The following is a 16,832-nucleotide window of genomic DNA, read 5'->3' on the forward strand; positions in this document are numbered from 1 at the left end:
CCTCAAATTTCTTTTTTTTTCCATGTCTGCCACTTTATTAAAGGTATGTTATTTTTACTTATTTTCATTTGTTTATCTATTCCTCCCATGACCTGAGTAAATGAAAATAAATAAATAAGCCCTAGACACACAGCCACTTAGCTACACACTGGTAAAACAGATGCCCACATTGGCCATGTCTCAAAAGTGTACCTGTCCCTTTCTGCATTTTAAGCTCACCATGTGTCTGTTGGGAGATGAGCAGCATTTCCACAAGTTTCCACCTGCTAGGAAAGGGACATGCTCCAATGCCTGGTCCCCTTAAACCAGTTTACCTCTGCTATAGATTAAAAAAAGGAAGGAAGGGGGAAAAGTAGCTCATTAAAGCCAATCAGTACATCAATCATGTCTGAAAGCATATTAAAGATTCCATACCCACAATGCTCCACCTCTGAAAAGCTAAAAGAAGTACATTTTCTCAATTCTTCTCATGAATGAAGCTGTCATAATTACACAGCATTCAGTTTCTTTTTGCTTTCCTTTTTATTAACTTGACAAACATCAACAAAAATAAAATTTCCTCATACAAAAAAGAACATTAAAAGATAACAGTATATGACTTAATCTTCACAACTTCTATCATATGTTATAAAGTAAAAATAAATAAATAAATGCCTTCTGTCAATACCCTAGTGCAGGCCACCATCACCTCATGACTGGACTCATATAACCTGCTGGATGTTCTCCTTGCCCCTAATCTCTTTCCTTACCAGTCCTTCCTCCCCTCAGTTGTCAAAGTGATCATCCTAAAGCCCAGGTATGACCCTGTCACCCTCCCTCCGCCATTCAATAAATCCTAGGGGCTCCCTATTACTTCCAGCATAAAATATAAAATTCTCTGTTTGGTGTTCAAAGCCCTTTCTAACTTGTCTCTCTGCCAAACCCCATCTATCTTTCTAGTTTTCTTACACCTTACTTCCCAACGCCCAACCCCAGGTACTCTTTGATCCAGTGACACTGGCCTCTTTCCTGAAAACAAGACATTCCATCTCCTAATTCCAGGTATTTTCAGTGGCTTTTCCTCATGCCTGGAATGCTATCCCTTCCTCATTCCTCCCTCCTGGCTTCTCTGACCTCCTTCAAGTTGTAGCTTTTATAGGAAAGTGTGAGGGAAAAATTCATCCTCTTCTCAATAATTCTCAGGAACTCAGCATCCAGGTGACAAAGGCTTTATTTTCTTCTCATGAGGAGGCACCCTAGTGTGCAGCTAGTGGGTGCCCCGAAAGGGGGCTCACAGGCCCTGTTTTATACCCTAGTCTCTAATGTGAATGGACCTTCCCTTTTTTCATCACTGGTCGGGGTTACAATCTATGAGCCAAAACTAGCTAATCAGAACGCACTATTTCCACTCCTCTTCCTTGTATGGGCATAACTCAGGAGTGGACCTTATACTTCCTTATATGGACAGAACTCTGGAGAGGACCTAATTGAGACCAGGGCTCCTTGAACCATGTGACCTTGCTAACCTGAGGGGGAGGAGGGGATCTGAGACCTTTGTCCTACAAACAGGTCAGAGGAGTATGACTGACTGTTATATCCACATTGAGAGGAGACAACTACCCATTTCTCACAGAAAGCCTTCTTGATTCCCCTTACTTCCACTGCCTTCTTTCCTCTGATTATTTCAAATCTACCCTGTATTTAGCTTTCTGTAAATAGTGATTTGTATGCAGACCCCAATAAGACTGTGAATTCCTTGAGAGTATGAACTTTTTTTTTTTTTTGCTTTTCTTTGAATCCCCAATACTTAGCACAGTACTTGGCACATAGCGTATATTTAATAAATGTTAATTGACTGTCTAAAAAAAGAAAATGATGAATTAGTCCTGCCCTCTGTGATTACTGCCTCCCTCAAAAGCCACCCCATTCATTCCATTCTAATTTTTTTCAAGAATTAATGTCAACCATGTCAGCTTTTAGTTTGCAGAATGCACCTTTTTCTCCTTTTTTTAAAAGATGTTTGCCTCTGACTATATGGAACTTCTTATTTTCAGCTTTCTTTAATGATCATGAATATGGGTCATGATCCCCTTGCTACACACCACTTCAACAATACCCTATGCCATATGGAGACACATAGCCCATGCTCCCTGTTCTTATGCCTATGAAAACTGTAAAAACAAACCTACACATAACTTGAGATTTGTTTTTGGGTTTTTTTGTGTGTTTGGTGTTTTGTTTTGTTTTTTGCAGGGCAATGAGGGTTAAGTGACTTGCCCAGAGTCACACAGCTAGTAAGTGTCAAGTGTCTGAGGCCAAATTTGAACTCAGGTCCTCCTGAATCCAAGGCCAGTGCTCTATCCACTTCGCCACCTAGTTGTCCCCCATAACTTGAGATTTGAGGATAAAATTTGTGATTGACAGAAAGTTATTAAGTACCTACTATGTGCCAAGCATGGTTCTAGGCACAGGGAATACAAATAATAAAAAATAAAACAATCCCTATACTCGAGTTCTTTGATAAGAGTTCATCAAATATTATCCTTGACAGACTTGTCTCCAAACCAGTCTCCTCTGTGTCTAATGTCCCTTATTGCTGCCCACATAATTTCTAATAGAGTATTAGTCATTAGGCTCATCCTCTATTCAGAAACCCTTAGTAGCTTCCCACTGCCTACCAAAAGGAAAAAGATCAATAAGCAATGTCTTGAGTGTTTTGCTCTGCTAATGTTTTATCAACTATAATCATTAGGCTAAGAAATAGTTGTGTGATTTATAGTAAGAGTATAGTCCCAGGTCAAAAAAACCCCCTAAAACCTGTGTGTAACCAAACTATGATGTAGTCCCAGGGAAAATCCTGTTAGTTAACTTCAAAGTGTAACTAAATCATCATAAAGTATGTATCTTAAGTACATAACCATAATAATCATAATTATACATTAACTTTATATTAAAATGATAAAGTAAGAAATTCCTGTAAAAGGCTGATTGAGATGTCATGGAAAGTCCAAAGTCAGGATGTCACAAAGTTAGTACATAGTAACCTATAAAATGCAATCTTACATGAATCAGCTTCTATAGGACATTGTTACACCATACATGAATGAAGAGATCTATAAATAACTGTGAATTCTGTATTTCAGTGCCTCAAACTGTACTGGGTGGATTGTAGACCCCATCTTTGTTTGTCTTGCCCAGAGAGGCTTCCCAGATTCATTTTAACACTACAAAATAAAGATTTAACTCCTTAATGTGGCACTCAATGTCTTCCACAATTTAACTCCAGTACTATTTCCCTTAACCTATGTTTATGTTACAGCCAAACTGATCTAACCTCTACCCCTTTTTGATCTACCTTTCTGTTTCCATGACTTTGCACAAGCCAATACAGGTATATAATTTGTCAGTACTTGAAATGGGTGTCTGATTAAATTGTTCTCTTGGTTCAAAGCCTAATTAGGGTGTCACCTCATGTAGGTGCCAAACTTTTCCTTACTCCCACTCTCCAAATTTAAAATGATCTCTCTCATTTAAAATTGTTCATAATACATTGTATGAACCTTTCTCTCCTTTGTTACCCTATCCCCCAGAAGCCAAAGTTTTAAGAGCAAGGTCTGTGTGGTATTTATCTTTGTAATTCAGCATTTGCCCATGTCCAGTATATTCCCAAATATGAGATGTTGGTTCAAACCTAGTTCTTGTCAGTTTTCCCAAAAGTTTTTGTTAATAGTAAATTCCTTCCCTAATAATTGGCATCTGTTTATTAAAAACTAGGTTATTGTACGCATTGGCTTCTGTGCCCTTATAATTTCCAATCCTTTGCTATAACAAAAAGTCTTTCTCTATAAATATTTTTGTACATATGTCTTCCCTTTTTCCTTTAATCTCTTTGATGTATAAGCCTACTGGCAGTATCAATGGGTTGAAAAGCATGCACACAATTTGTTAACTTTTGGGGTATATTTTCTTTTTCTTTTTTGCAGGACAATGAGGGTTAAGTTACTTGCCTAGGGTCACACAGCTAGTAAGTGTCAAGTGTCTGAGGCCAGATTTCAACTCAGATCCTCCTGAATCCAGGGCCAGTGCTATCCACTGTACCACCTAACTGCCCCCTTAGGGGATATATTTTCAAATTGCTCTCCATGATCATTGTACCAATTCAGAGCTCTACCAAGAGTATATTTGTTTGCCTGTCCTTCCACATGCCATCCTATAATTGTCATTTTCCCTCTTTGCCAAGCTGATGTGAGGTGAAACCTCAGGATTTTTAAAATTTGAATTTATCTTGTTATTAGTGATTTGGAGCATTAAAAAATATGACTGTTGGGGCAGCTAGATGGCACGGTGGATAGAGCACCGGCCCTGGAGTCAGGAGTACCTGAATTCAAATCCAGCCTCAGACACTAACACTTACTAGCTGTGTAACCCTGGGCAAATCACTTAACCCCAACTGCCTCACTAAAAAAAAAAAAAAAAAAAAAAAAAAAGAAAGACTGTTGATAACTTAGATTTCTTCCTTTGAAAACTATTAGAGCAGTGAGATAGTGCAGTGGATAGAGTGCCAGCCCTGGTATCAGGAGAACCTGAGTTCAAATCTGGCCTCAAATACCTGTTAGCTGTGTGACCTTGGGTAAGTCACTTAACCTCAATTGCCAAGAAAAAAGAAAACTGACTGTTCATATCCTTTGACCATTAATTTATTGGGAATGGCTATTCTTATGTTTTAATCAAGTCCATATATATATAAAAGACATATATAGGTATAGATGATATGCACATAGGTATATATGCAATTATACACATACATAAATTTATATATGTAAACATGGACTTGATTAAAACATAAAAACAACAGTCAATGACCATTAAATTAGTGCACACTCTGTGTGTGTGTGTGTGTGTGTGTGTGTGTGTGTGTGTGTGTGTGTGTATTGAACATTAGGCCTCTATTGGTGAAATTTGCTGCTAAGACTATTGGCTAATTAACTGCTGCCTTTCTGATTTTTAACTACATTGATTCCATTTCTGCAAAAACTTTTCAATTTTACATAATCAAAAATGTCAATTTTATTTTCTGTGTTGTCTTCATTCTTTAGAATGTAAACTCCTTAAGGGCAGGGACAATTTCTTTTTTTGCTTATATTTGTAAAGTCTTGCCTCAAAAAGGTCAAGTGATGTTCCTGTATCATAGTTATTTGTGAACTTGTCATATACCCAAAAAAGGCCAGTCACAAAAAGGTCCTATATAAACTAAAATATTTACAGCAGAACTTATTGTAGTAGCAAAGAACTGGAAACGAAGTAGAACCCCACTGATTGGGGGAATGGTAAAACAAACTATGGTATAGGAATGTAAAAGGAATATTACTGTAATGTAAGAAACAACAAACATGATGAATATAGAGGCATGGAAAGATTTATATGAATTGATTAAAGAGAAAGCAAGCCTTGTTTTTTTGGTGGGTTTTTTGTTTCTTTTTTTGGTGTGGCAATGAGGGTTAAGTGACTTTTCCAGGGTCACACAGCTAGTAAGTGTCAAGTATCTGAGGCCAAATTTGAACTCAGGTCCTCCTGAATCCAAAGCGGGTGCTTTATCCACCACGCCACCTAGCTGCCCCAAAAGAAACCCTTGTAACTGGCTGCTTAGCTGAAATTGAGCTCTATTAGATTATAGACTCATTGAGAACCAACCCCTGTACAATCTTTGTATCTCTAGTGCTGAGTATGGTATTTCCCATATATTCGCTAAAACTAAATACTGAAGTGTCTACTAAGAGCAAAGCATTAGAGATACCAAAAAACGAGACAGTTTCTTCCTTCAGGAAGGTTACATTCTATCAGAACCTATTGTATAATTACATGCCAACAAAACTGATAACACAAAAAATAGAGGATTAACTTCAAAGGTGTTGTTGCTTATCCTTCATTCTTGAAGAGGACCAATGACATCACAGGGTAAATTGGATTTAATTGAGGCAGCATTGCCTCAAAAAGTCAACAAAGTCAACAGCCTCACACTCTCTTCCAAAGTAATCAAATTTCAGTGGCAACACAAAAGTCATAAGTGGACGACCTTGATGTCTTCAATGTCTGACCAAGCTCTTAAAGCTCCAGTGCCTATTTCTGCCATCTTCATGGCCATTCGAATAAGTTGTTCTTAACTACCCATTCCACTGGGGGAGGTATTTACATATCTGAGGTAGATACTGCACTGATTCACTGCTGGGTTTGTGGCCCCTTGGTTACCCTCGTCCTGGTTTAATCCACAGGTGCTTTTACTGGGGTGTGCATGCTACAGCTTCTTGGAGCCACAGGTGAGAGTTGAGTGCCAGGTACACAGCAAAAGTGTATAAGCAGTACTGAAAAGGGTTCAGCAAGCCCTCTCAGCAGAGGTGCTAATTCTCCTTGAACACTCATATACAAGACCTTCAAAGATATAAAATACTCAAACTAAATATAGTCAAAAAGAAGGCAAAACAAAGATGAAGCCAAGATGATAGATAAAAGGCAGGGACTGCCTAAGCTCTCCCAAATTCCCCTCCAAACACATAACACCTCAAAATGAATATTGGAGTGACAATACACACAAAAACAATTTTTCAGCCCAAGATAACTTAGAAATTCAGCAGGAAAGGTCTGTTGTAATAGGGTGAGAGTGGAATGTGGTTTAGTGCCCTGTTGTGCAATGCCCTGGCAAGCCTGAAGAAGGCCTTGGGGGCAACTGAATCAGCAGCAGCAGCAGCAAGTTCCCAAGCTCTTAGCACACAAACAATAAGGGGATTGGACAACTTGTCAGAGGGAGATAACAGGGGTCCTTTTGCTGGTCCTGGATACAAGAGTGTGTTACATTGCCTATACTCAGGTCTGGGTCACAGTCCCAGGGTGAGGAGGAGTCCTAGCACACCAGGACTTTTAGCTGAAGGGGAACTGGGATCCTGGTCACCATTCCAAGGGAGAAAAGAGTACTTGTGGTTGCTCACAAACCACAGCACAAACTAGGAGAGTAGTAAGCATACCTCTTTTCAGATCATACCTCTGTTAAGGCTAAAATTCTAGCTAGTCTGTCTAAAATATCTAATGAGTGGTCGCCAATAAATTATAAGCTTTAGCAAGAGTTAGACTTTTAAGCATTTATTAAGGAGAATAAGAATTTGGTAAAGAGAGAGAGAAAGGCCTACATTCATCTATCTATTAAAGGGAGAGTGCATTTCTAGCTCCGCTCTCTGCCAGAGAGCTGGAAAGAGAAGAGAATCAGAGCGCCAGCCTCCGCCTTCTTCCTCCCACAAGCAAACGTCACTTCCTGATGCCAAAGACTCATGGTCTTGCCCTCAAAGACCTTCACCTCATGGAAGAGCTTTTCTACAGTAAGTCTCCAGCAGGTGGTGTCATTCCAATTGTTACACCAGTGTGGAAGAACTGAAAACTTAAAGACCTCTAGAAATAGCTCTGAAAGCAGCTGCACAAAAAACTTGAAGCTTGGGATATAGTGCCCCCTCCACCCTGGAAGCAGAGCCCAACTTTAACATAAAGTTAAAAGTTAAGAAATATACAGGAAAAAAATGAAGAAACAACAACAACAAAAGTAACCTGAGCATAGAAAGTTACTATGGTGACAGGGAAAATCAAAACACAAACTCAAAAGAAGACAATAAAGTCAAAGCCTCAAAGAAAAATGTGATCTGGCTTCAGGCCCCAAAAGAATTCCTGTAAGGTCTCAAAAAGGATTTTAAAAATCAAGTAAGAAAGGTAGAGGAATAATTGGGAAATAAATGAGAGTAATGCTAGACAATACAGAAAAAAAGGGTCAAAAGCTTGGCAAAGGAGACACAAAACAATACTAACACCTTAAGAAACAGAATAGGCCAAATGGTAGAAAAGACACAAAAATCCACTGAAGAGAACTCCTTAAAAAGCAGAATGGCCACATGGAAAAAGATACAAAAATCCACTGATGAAAAGAACTCCTTAAAAAATAGAATTCGGGGCAGCTAGGTGGCACAGTAGATAAAGCACCAGCCCTGGATTCAGGAGGACCTGAGTTCAAATCCAGCCTTAGACACTTGACACTTACTAGCTGTGTGACCCTGGGCAAGTCACTTAACCTTCACTGCCCTGCAAAAAAAAAAATAGAATTGGGTAAACAGAAAAGGAGATACAAAAGGTCACTGAAGAAAATAATTCCTTAAAAATTAGAGTCAGGGAAGTATAAGCTAATGATTCCACAAGACATCAAAAAACAATAAAACATACCATATTAGTAATTTTGTATAAGAAAATGAATAAAAGAAAAAATGAAAGTCTGTGTTCAGTCTGTGTTCAATCACTATCAGCTCTTTCTTTGGAGGTGGTTAGTATACTTCATCATTAGTCCTTTGGGATTGTCTTGGATCATTGTATTGCTGAAAAGTTCAGTAATTTACAGTTTCATCAAATAATACTGCTGTCACTGTGCACAACGTTCTCCTGGTTCTGCTCACTTCACTATACGTCAGTTCAAATAAGTCTTTCCAGGCCTTTCTGAAATCATCCTGATTGTCATTTCTTATAGCACAGTAGCATTCTATCAGCATCATGTACCACATTTTATTTAGCTATTCCCCAGCTGATGAGTATTATTTTGATTTCCAATTCTCAGCCACCACAAAAAGAGGTGCTATATTTTTGTACAAATAGGTCTCTCTCTTTTTTTTTGAATATAAACCTAGCAGTGGTATTGCTAAATCAAAGGGTATACACAGATTAATTACAATTAATATAATTAATATAATTCCAAATTGTTCTCTAGAATGGTTGTATCAGTTCACAACTCCAACAGTGGATTAGTGTCCCAGTTCTCCCACATCTCTTCCAACATCTAATATTTTCCTTTTTTGTTATAACAAAACACTCTGATAGGTGTGAGGTGATACCTCAGACTTGTTTTAATTTGCATTTCTCTCATCAATAGTGATCTAGAACATGTTTTCATATGATTATAGAAAGCTTCGATTTGTCTGAAAACTGCCTGTTCATATCCTTTGACCATTTATCAATTGGGGAATGACTTGTATTTTTATAAATTTGACTCAGTTCTCTATATATTTGAGAGATCAGGCCTTTATCAGAGATATTTGTTTCAAAAATTCTTTCCCAGTTTTTCTTAATGTCTTGGTTACATTAGTTTTGTGTAAAAACTTTTAAATTTATATAATAAAAATTACCTATTTTACATTTTGTAATGCTCTGTATCTTCTTTGGTTTTAAATTCTTCCTCTTTCCATAAATCGGCCTATCCACTATTTCCATACTCTCTTACTTTGCTTATGGTTTCACCTCTTATATGTGAATCATGTACCCATTTGGGCCTTATTTTAGTATACCTGCAAGATATATACTAGTTTCTGCCATACTGTTTTCCAGTTTTCCTAGCAGTTTTTGTCAAATAATGACTTTCTGTTCCAAAAGCTTGGATCTTTGGGTTTATCATATCAGATTTTTTTTTTTTAGTGAGGCAATTGGGGTTAAGTGACTTGCCCAGGGTCACACAGCTGGTAAGTGTTAAGTGTCTGATGCCGGATTTGAACTCCGGTACTCCTAACTCCAGGGCCGGTGCTCTGCTCCAAGATATTCTTGAAATAAATTTTTTCGTCCTATCTCCAAGGAGCCAATCAAGTCAGCTTGGTCTTTTGGACCTAGTCTTGAATTCTGAGCCTAAGCTAGAGCAGAAACCAACTTGAGTAGGAGTACAATGCAACTGGAACAGCTGCAGCCATCCCGCCTAATTTCGGACTCTTTTCGACGTAATGACATCACCAGGTCCTCCCCAATGTCGTAGCCCTAAAACGTAATGACGCCACCTCGCAGCACGTGTTTCATAGTAACCCCTCGCCTCTCCTTCGGACCTGGTTATTGGTGAGGCTCATAAAGACATAAATTATATTTTTTTAAATCTCCGATTGCCGTCCCCCACCCCCACCCCTTATCCACCCGTGGGAGTAGCCATGACCGGAAGTAACCGCAATCGACGTTGCTTCCTCCCCGCCGGCAGCCATATATTCGGAATGCACCGCGAGAGTCCGCAGACTCTTTCCGGTCGAGTCCGCCCTAGACCGCTCTCTCACTCATTACCCTGGAGGCCTACCCCTCAATCGGAGGGAGGGGCTCTGGTTGCCACTGGTCCTCCTTCTCCTCCTCCTTCTCCTTCTTCGGCCCTCCCCTTCCCGACCGCCTTGGACGCTGGCGGTGACGTCACCACGCACGGGTGACCTCCGCCTTCATCATGGTCGCGGCAGTAGATTAGGGTCGTGGGTCGGGCCAGTTGCTGCTGCGGCTGCCGGATTGTACGAGGACCCACCGCTGCTGCCGCCTCTCCCTCCTCCTCTTCCTCTTCCTTCTCCTCCTCCTTCTTCTTCTCTTCCTCCCCCGGAACCAGGGCCAGGTGACTAGGGGACGGGGTCCGGGCAGCTAGGGCCGGGCCGGGTCAGCCGAGGAGGCGGGGGCTGGGGTCGGGAACTCGGGTGCCCTAGCTCGGCTTCTCCTTCCCAGCTCTTGAGCCCTCAGCTCCGCTCCCCAGGGCCATTGGGGTTGAAGATAGACTCGTTGTGTGCCTCGAACCTCGCCGAGGTCCCCTTGCCTTTCCAGTGACAACTTTTGCACTGGATGCAGGAGTGGGGGCGCTTCCGTTGCAGGTCCAAAACTTGAGGCTGGCTTGTAGTTGAAAACCAGAGAGCTGTTTTGCTTAAGAGTGTAATCGAATAATACAATTACCAATAATAACTTTTGCTTTGATTATGCCTGGGCCGCTCCCCAAGTGGCTTGCGTAGGGACTAGTTAATGTGACCACAGGTTAGTTAAGTCACTATGAAATGGTTAAACCTTACCAATCAAGGTTTTTTTGGGGGGATCGAGTGAGATAGCATATGCATAGCACTTTGCAAACGCTATTTATCCAAAGTGATAGTTCCACTATTTAGACTTTTTAAACTGAGCTGATTATATTTTGCTTTTGTATTTTCTTTTCATCAAAATGGGGGTTGAAAAAAGTTATTCGTTTCGACTAGTTATTTGAGAAAAAATTTTGGACTAGCACACCAATGTTGTTTATCTCTTCCGTGACTTATAACTTTGGATTAAGTAGACACTTCCTTCTAGTTTTGTTTTGTTTTGTTTTTCTCCAGAGAATTGAGCAAGTGTTGTGCTTGTGAAATGTTCGCAAGCCCTTGGGTTTCTTGCATATCATGAGTATTTAAGGCATTATGAAATAACTTTATGTAGCGATATGAAACCGGGGGGAATGGGATCAGAAATTAACTCCATGTAGATCCTGCTCATTAATCTTTCAACCTGAAGATATGTAGGAATATCATAATTTTTGAAGCAAATTATATTTTTTCAGACATTTATTAAGCATCTACTATATTGCAAGTATGTTTGGTACTGAGAATACAAAGTTGAAAACCATTGCCGGCCCCTGCTTTTAAAGAATTTACAATTTTAAGTTGACAATTTTCTTTTACCTCAGAAATATCTCAAGTTGTGTACTTTTCCATTCATGAAGCCTTCTACGCCTCTTGCATAGCCAGCTGTAATAGGGTTCTAATTGGTCTGCTTGCTACCAGTTTCTTCCCTTCTGCAAAACACCCACCCTCCACACTGCTGCCAAATAATATTCCTAAGTCTGTCTTCACTGCTTTGGCAACCTTCATTATCTGATTATCTGATCTTATGCAATTTAGCTCAGCTATAGTGCTTTATGCTTGATGCTCCTCCTTCCTTGCCCTCTCTTTTCCTCTCACCGATTGCCCAATCAATCATAGGTTTTTACCTTTTATTTTTTCCTTTAAAATTTTTCTTCTGATGACCTGCTCTCTGTTACCTGTCCTGTTGAGTTGAATATATTTCTACACCAGACTCTGAGATTTCTTTTTCACATCCTGATCATGTGCACTATTCAATTTGACACTCTTATTAGAGTTCTGTTGGACTAGTTGTGGGGGGAGTTATTCCATCGTTCAGGCAGACAACAGGCACAGTAGAGATGGCCCAGAAGCCTTGTGAACACCGAGTTTGGGACAGGATGAGGGAAAGCTCACCTGTGAGAGCCTAGCTTCTCAGGAGTAATTGCAACTGAAATATATTTGAGAAAAGTAAAAGAGAAGGAGCCTGTATAGTAGGTTGAAAATACTATACCCAATTCCTTCCCATTTCGAAGGATGCTTTGGATCATGTTTAGTAGATTATGTAAGCTATAAGTTAATATTTATCAGAAAACTCAGCTAAAAAAGTTATTGAATACCTTTAATAGTAAACCTTAAGAACAGGACTTCTTAACCTAGAGTCCTTTAATTTATTTAAATATTTTTATAGCTATATCGATGTAATTGATATCCCTTGTAATATTGTGCTTTTTATTTTACACATTTAAATACATTCTGGGAAGGGGTCCATGGACTGAGTTAAAGGTATGATGTTGTTTCCCTGTGTTGGTAATTTTTTTTTTTTTTAGTGAGGCATTTGGGGTTAAGTGACCTGCCCAGGGCCACACAGCTAGTAAGTGTCTGAGGCCGGATCTGAACTCAAGTCCTCCTGACTCCAGGGCCTGCGCTCTATCCACTGTGCCATCTAGCTGCCCCGGTATTTTTTTTTTTTAACAAAACAAGAATGAAACCCTTTTTTTTTTTAATCAAAAAGATTTTTGACCAATAGCCCAGCCAGATAAAGTGGTTGCCATATAGCTCTTTACGCATATTTCATTTTATTGAAGAGGTATTTGTGGAGGACTGTGCTGAAGGCAAGAGGTGCCTTGAAAGATGAACTATAGAAGGAGTGGGGCTTAATAGGTTGACAGACTTTCTTCAGTAAGGAAGACTTGAGATCATCAAAAATACTTTCTGTGCAAGTCACTTAAGCTTTGAGTGCTGATGGCCTCTCTCTACTGTTAATTGGAGTGGCTTATCTGTGCTGGTAGATGGAATTTTCTTCTGAGGATACCAACTCTTTCCCTCTCCCTTCCCTAAAAGGATATTACATTTTAAGTAAGTAATTTTTTTGGTACTAATATTTTTTGGTACTCTCATTCATGGCTTATTTATAGGTAACCTTAGAGAAGTTTAATTAACTTTTTTTTTGTGGGGCAATGAGGGTTAAGTGACTTGCCCAGCGTCACACAGCTAGTAAGTATCAAGTGTCAGGTCAGATTTGAACTCAGGTCCTCCTGAATCCAGGGCTGGTGCTTTATCCACTGTGCCACCTAGCTGCCCCTTCTAAAAAGTTATATTTGTAGTAGAGATCAGAAACAAAGCATAAAGGAATGCCAATTAGTGACTATAATATTTTTAGGCAGTCATCACAGAGTTTTGACCAGTGTGTTTCAGTTACATAAGCATGTTTTTGAGCTCAACATCATATTATTTATTGAAATACTGTACTTAGCGTTTGTTCAGTTTTTAACACAAAGCATATCTTGGCTGACTAGTTTTTTCATTGGTGGAATGCCTACAAATCCACAACTTGTATTAAGCATCTTCGTTTTTATTCCTGAAGGGAGATCTAAAGATATATAAAACATCAAGTAAATACTTATCTCAACTGACTATACCAACAAAATTTTACATGATTTGTTGAAATAATACCCCAGAAAATTTAATCTTTTCACCCCTACTGATACCCCACTATCCATTATAACTAGCCGTGGGCTTCATTTCACTTCCAAGTCACCTTCTCACCAGCTGCTTTGCTATTTGAACCAGAAGCCTTGCCCTTAGGACTTAACCCTTTCACTTACTGAAGATTCCTTGGGGGGGCCCGTTGTAGTTGTCCTGATTGGTATTGTTTCGCTGTTTTCACTTGTGTCTGACTCTTTAGACCCCATTCAGGATCTTCTTGGCAAAGATTCTGGAGTTTGTCATTTTCTTCTCCAGCTCAGGAGAGCTCAGCTGAGGAAATTGAGTCAAACAGGGTTAAGTGACTTCCCCAAGGTCACATAGCTAGCAAGTGTTTGAGGCTGTTTTATTTCAGTTCTTCCTGACACCTGGCCCAGCATTCCATCTACTGTAACACCAAGCTGCCCCCTGTCATTAAGTCCTTATTGCTGTTCCCTACCACTATATCTCCTAGGCCTGCCCCCCCCCACCCCCCCACATTCACTCTCAGGCTATCTTCTTGTCATCTCCCTTGCCCTTCTCCTTCCTGTTTCTACCTTCTAATTCTTGAACAGTAATCAAATCAACTCTGTCATTGCCCCTGGAAAGGGTGTATTTTATGCTCCCATAGTCTACTTGCCACCCTCAGGGAACTTTCCAAAACAAAATACCTTCCCTTTCTCTACTCTCTTAATAGAATATAAACTCTTGAAAGCCAGTACTGCCCTTGCTTTAGTACTAGCACTGCTAGCTCTTAGTGATTGCTAAATAAAATGGTTTTTTCTCTCATTGATTGTTGGTGAATATTTATGCTAAATTTGCTGACATGTATGGCTTTTAGGCATAAGCAGAGACCTGCTAGTTAGATTGTTTTAACTTAGGGAGCAGATTAACATGACCTTGAATTTTCTGTGATTCTGTTTTTTCATCTGTAAAATGGAATTAAGATGTGTTCAACTCCTTTTATAGTAGTGTTAATAATTTTATTAGGTTAAATTCTGATTTTAGGAAAATTTTCATTTTAAAATTAAGAATATTTCCTTTCCTTTTTTGATATCACTTTAGCTAGCTTCCCTTTCCCCTTGACCAACCCTTCCTCCTTCCTCTCAAAAAATAAACCTTCTTATGTAACAAATAAACATAATCAAGCAAAACAAACCCACACATTCACTGAGTCTCAATATTGAAGCCTCCTAGTGTCCCTATAGTCAGTCTTCTCTTGGTCAAGAGGTAGAATGTGACAATGACATTTTTATAGCCAAGAAAACATCAAGAGAATTCAAGTGACTTGACTAAAGTCATGAAGCTGGTTAATGTAGCAGGTCTGGTATTCAAGCCCAAATCTTCTAATTCCAAATTATGCAGAAGGTAGAATACAGGGTTGTAGTCAGGAAGATTGGAGTTCAGATCTTTCCTCAGATGCGCACTAGCTGTGTGACCCTAGGCAAGTTATTTAACCTTTCTGTGTCTCAATTTCCTCTTCTATAAAAGGGGGATAATAATAGCACCTACTTCCCAGGGTTGTTGTGAGGGTCCTACTAAGTTCAACTCAGATGTCACTTTTTCTATGAAGCCTTCAAGAAAGACATATTGTTCCCTTCTCTTTAAGTTCCAGTCTCACATTATGAATTGCTTAGTGAACATTGCACATGAGATGACCCAAAGCTTTGCATCTTAAAGTCCTGTCTAAAATAACTCCAAACTTCCATACACTATCATCCTTCTTATGCAGATTTGTAACCTCAGTGTTAACTGCTCGTTTTTCTTCATTCCACATATCCAAGTTGTCACAGTTTGAAATTTGTATTTACAACATTCCTTGCATTTCCCCACCTTTCTCCACTCATGTAGCCCCCACTCTGGATCACACTCTCAGCACTTCTTACTTATACTATTGTTCTGTCCTCCTAATTGTTCTTTCTGGTTAAAAATCTCTCCTGATACCAATCAGTCAATCCTTCATAAAGCTTTAGAAGCGATTTTTCTAAAGTACAACTCTAGTGTGCCTCTATTATTTCTAGTGTTAAATGAAAACTGTTCTTTTTGACATTAAAGGCTTTTTCAGAATTTGGTATTTTCCTTTCTTTTCAGTCTTTCACATTGTCCCTCTGTCCTCTAGCCATGGTGGCCTACTTGTTATTCTTCTCACAAAACCCTCCACCTCCTTTGTGTCTTTGTATTGGCTATCTCCCATGTTTTGGATGTCCTCCCTCCTCACCTCTGTCCTTTGGAATGCCTGTCTTTCTTCAAGACAACCTTTGTTGTTCTTTGTCCTTTATTTTCTTCCTCTTTTTTTTTGGTGAGGCAATTGGGGTTAAGTGACTTGCCCAGGGTCACACAGCTAGTAAGTGTTAAGTGTCTGAGTCTGGATTTGAACTTAGGTCCTCCTGAATCCAGGGTTGGTGCTCTATCCACTGTGCCACCTAGCTGCCCTGTCTTTTTCAAAGAGGACTAATGACATCATCAGGTGATGGCTCTACTAGTGTGTGTCAGTTGGATTTAAGTGAGGCAGAGTTGCACAAAGTTGTCAGCTTCACTCTTCCTGAATCATTGAAGTCCAGTTGCGGTACAAAAGTCAAGATGACTGGCAGTGGCCCAGGATGCCTGACTAAGCTCTAAGCACTCCATAGCACCTGTTTCAACTGCCTTCATGGCCTTTAGAACAAATTGTCTCATCTGCCCATTCTGCTGGGAAAAGACATCCTCACCAATGGGTTTACCCTCAACCTTGTTTAGCCCATCTGCCATGACAGTTTTACCAGGGTGTGGCTGCTGCACATGCTACAGCTTCTTGGAGCCACAGGTTGAATGAAGGTGAACACCAAAGGTGGATGAGCGGCCCTGAAAAGGGCTCAGCAGGCCCTCACACCAGAGGTGCTAGTGCTCCCTGAACACCAATACACTCCATGTACATGTTGTCTCCCATGTTAGAATGTAAGCTTCTTGAGGGTAGGGACTTTCACTTTTGTTTTAGTACTTCTCAGCACTTAGCACAGTGCCTGGTATGTACTATAGTAGATACTTAATGCTTATTGAGTGGTTAATGTCTAATGGAGGGAAATAGATACAGTGTTTCAGTAACATGTTACATTTCTCTTTTTAGAAAATTATGTATTATTTTCATTCAGCACAAATCTACCTTCTCAACCACCTTAAATCCTGTCCCTTGTCAATTGAGAATGAAAGAAAAACAAAACTTCTTTTAAAGACACATTAAGTCAAGCAAAATCAGTT

The 16,832-nt window shown here is 39.7% G+C and overlaps 1 protein-coding gene across 4 annotated transcripts in view; it reads left to right on the top strand.

Annotated features, from left to right (window-relative positions):
* Positions 1-9,996: 9,996 nt before the first annotated feature.
* The window catches only part of BCL2L13 (BCL2 like 13), a 78,628-nt gene continuing 71,792 nt past the window's right edge, over positions 9,997-16,832 (top strand). For all 4 annotated transcript variants that reach the window (XR_006353223.1, XM_043966017.1, XM_043966021.1 and 1 more), the window contains exon 1: positions 9,997-10,396. The gene's annotated coding sequence lies outside the window, so the exon portion shown is untranslated. The remainder of the gene's footprint in view (positions 10,397-16,832) is intronic.

This window comes from Dromiciops gliroides, chromosome 5 (genome assembly GCF_019393635.1).
Source record: "Dromiciops gliroides isolate mDroGli1 chromosome 5, mDroGli1.pri, whole genome shotgun sequence".
Taxonomy (NCBI): Eukaryota; Metazoa; Chordata; class Mammalia; order Microbiotheria; family Microbiotheriidae; genus Dromiciops; species Dromiciops gliroides.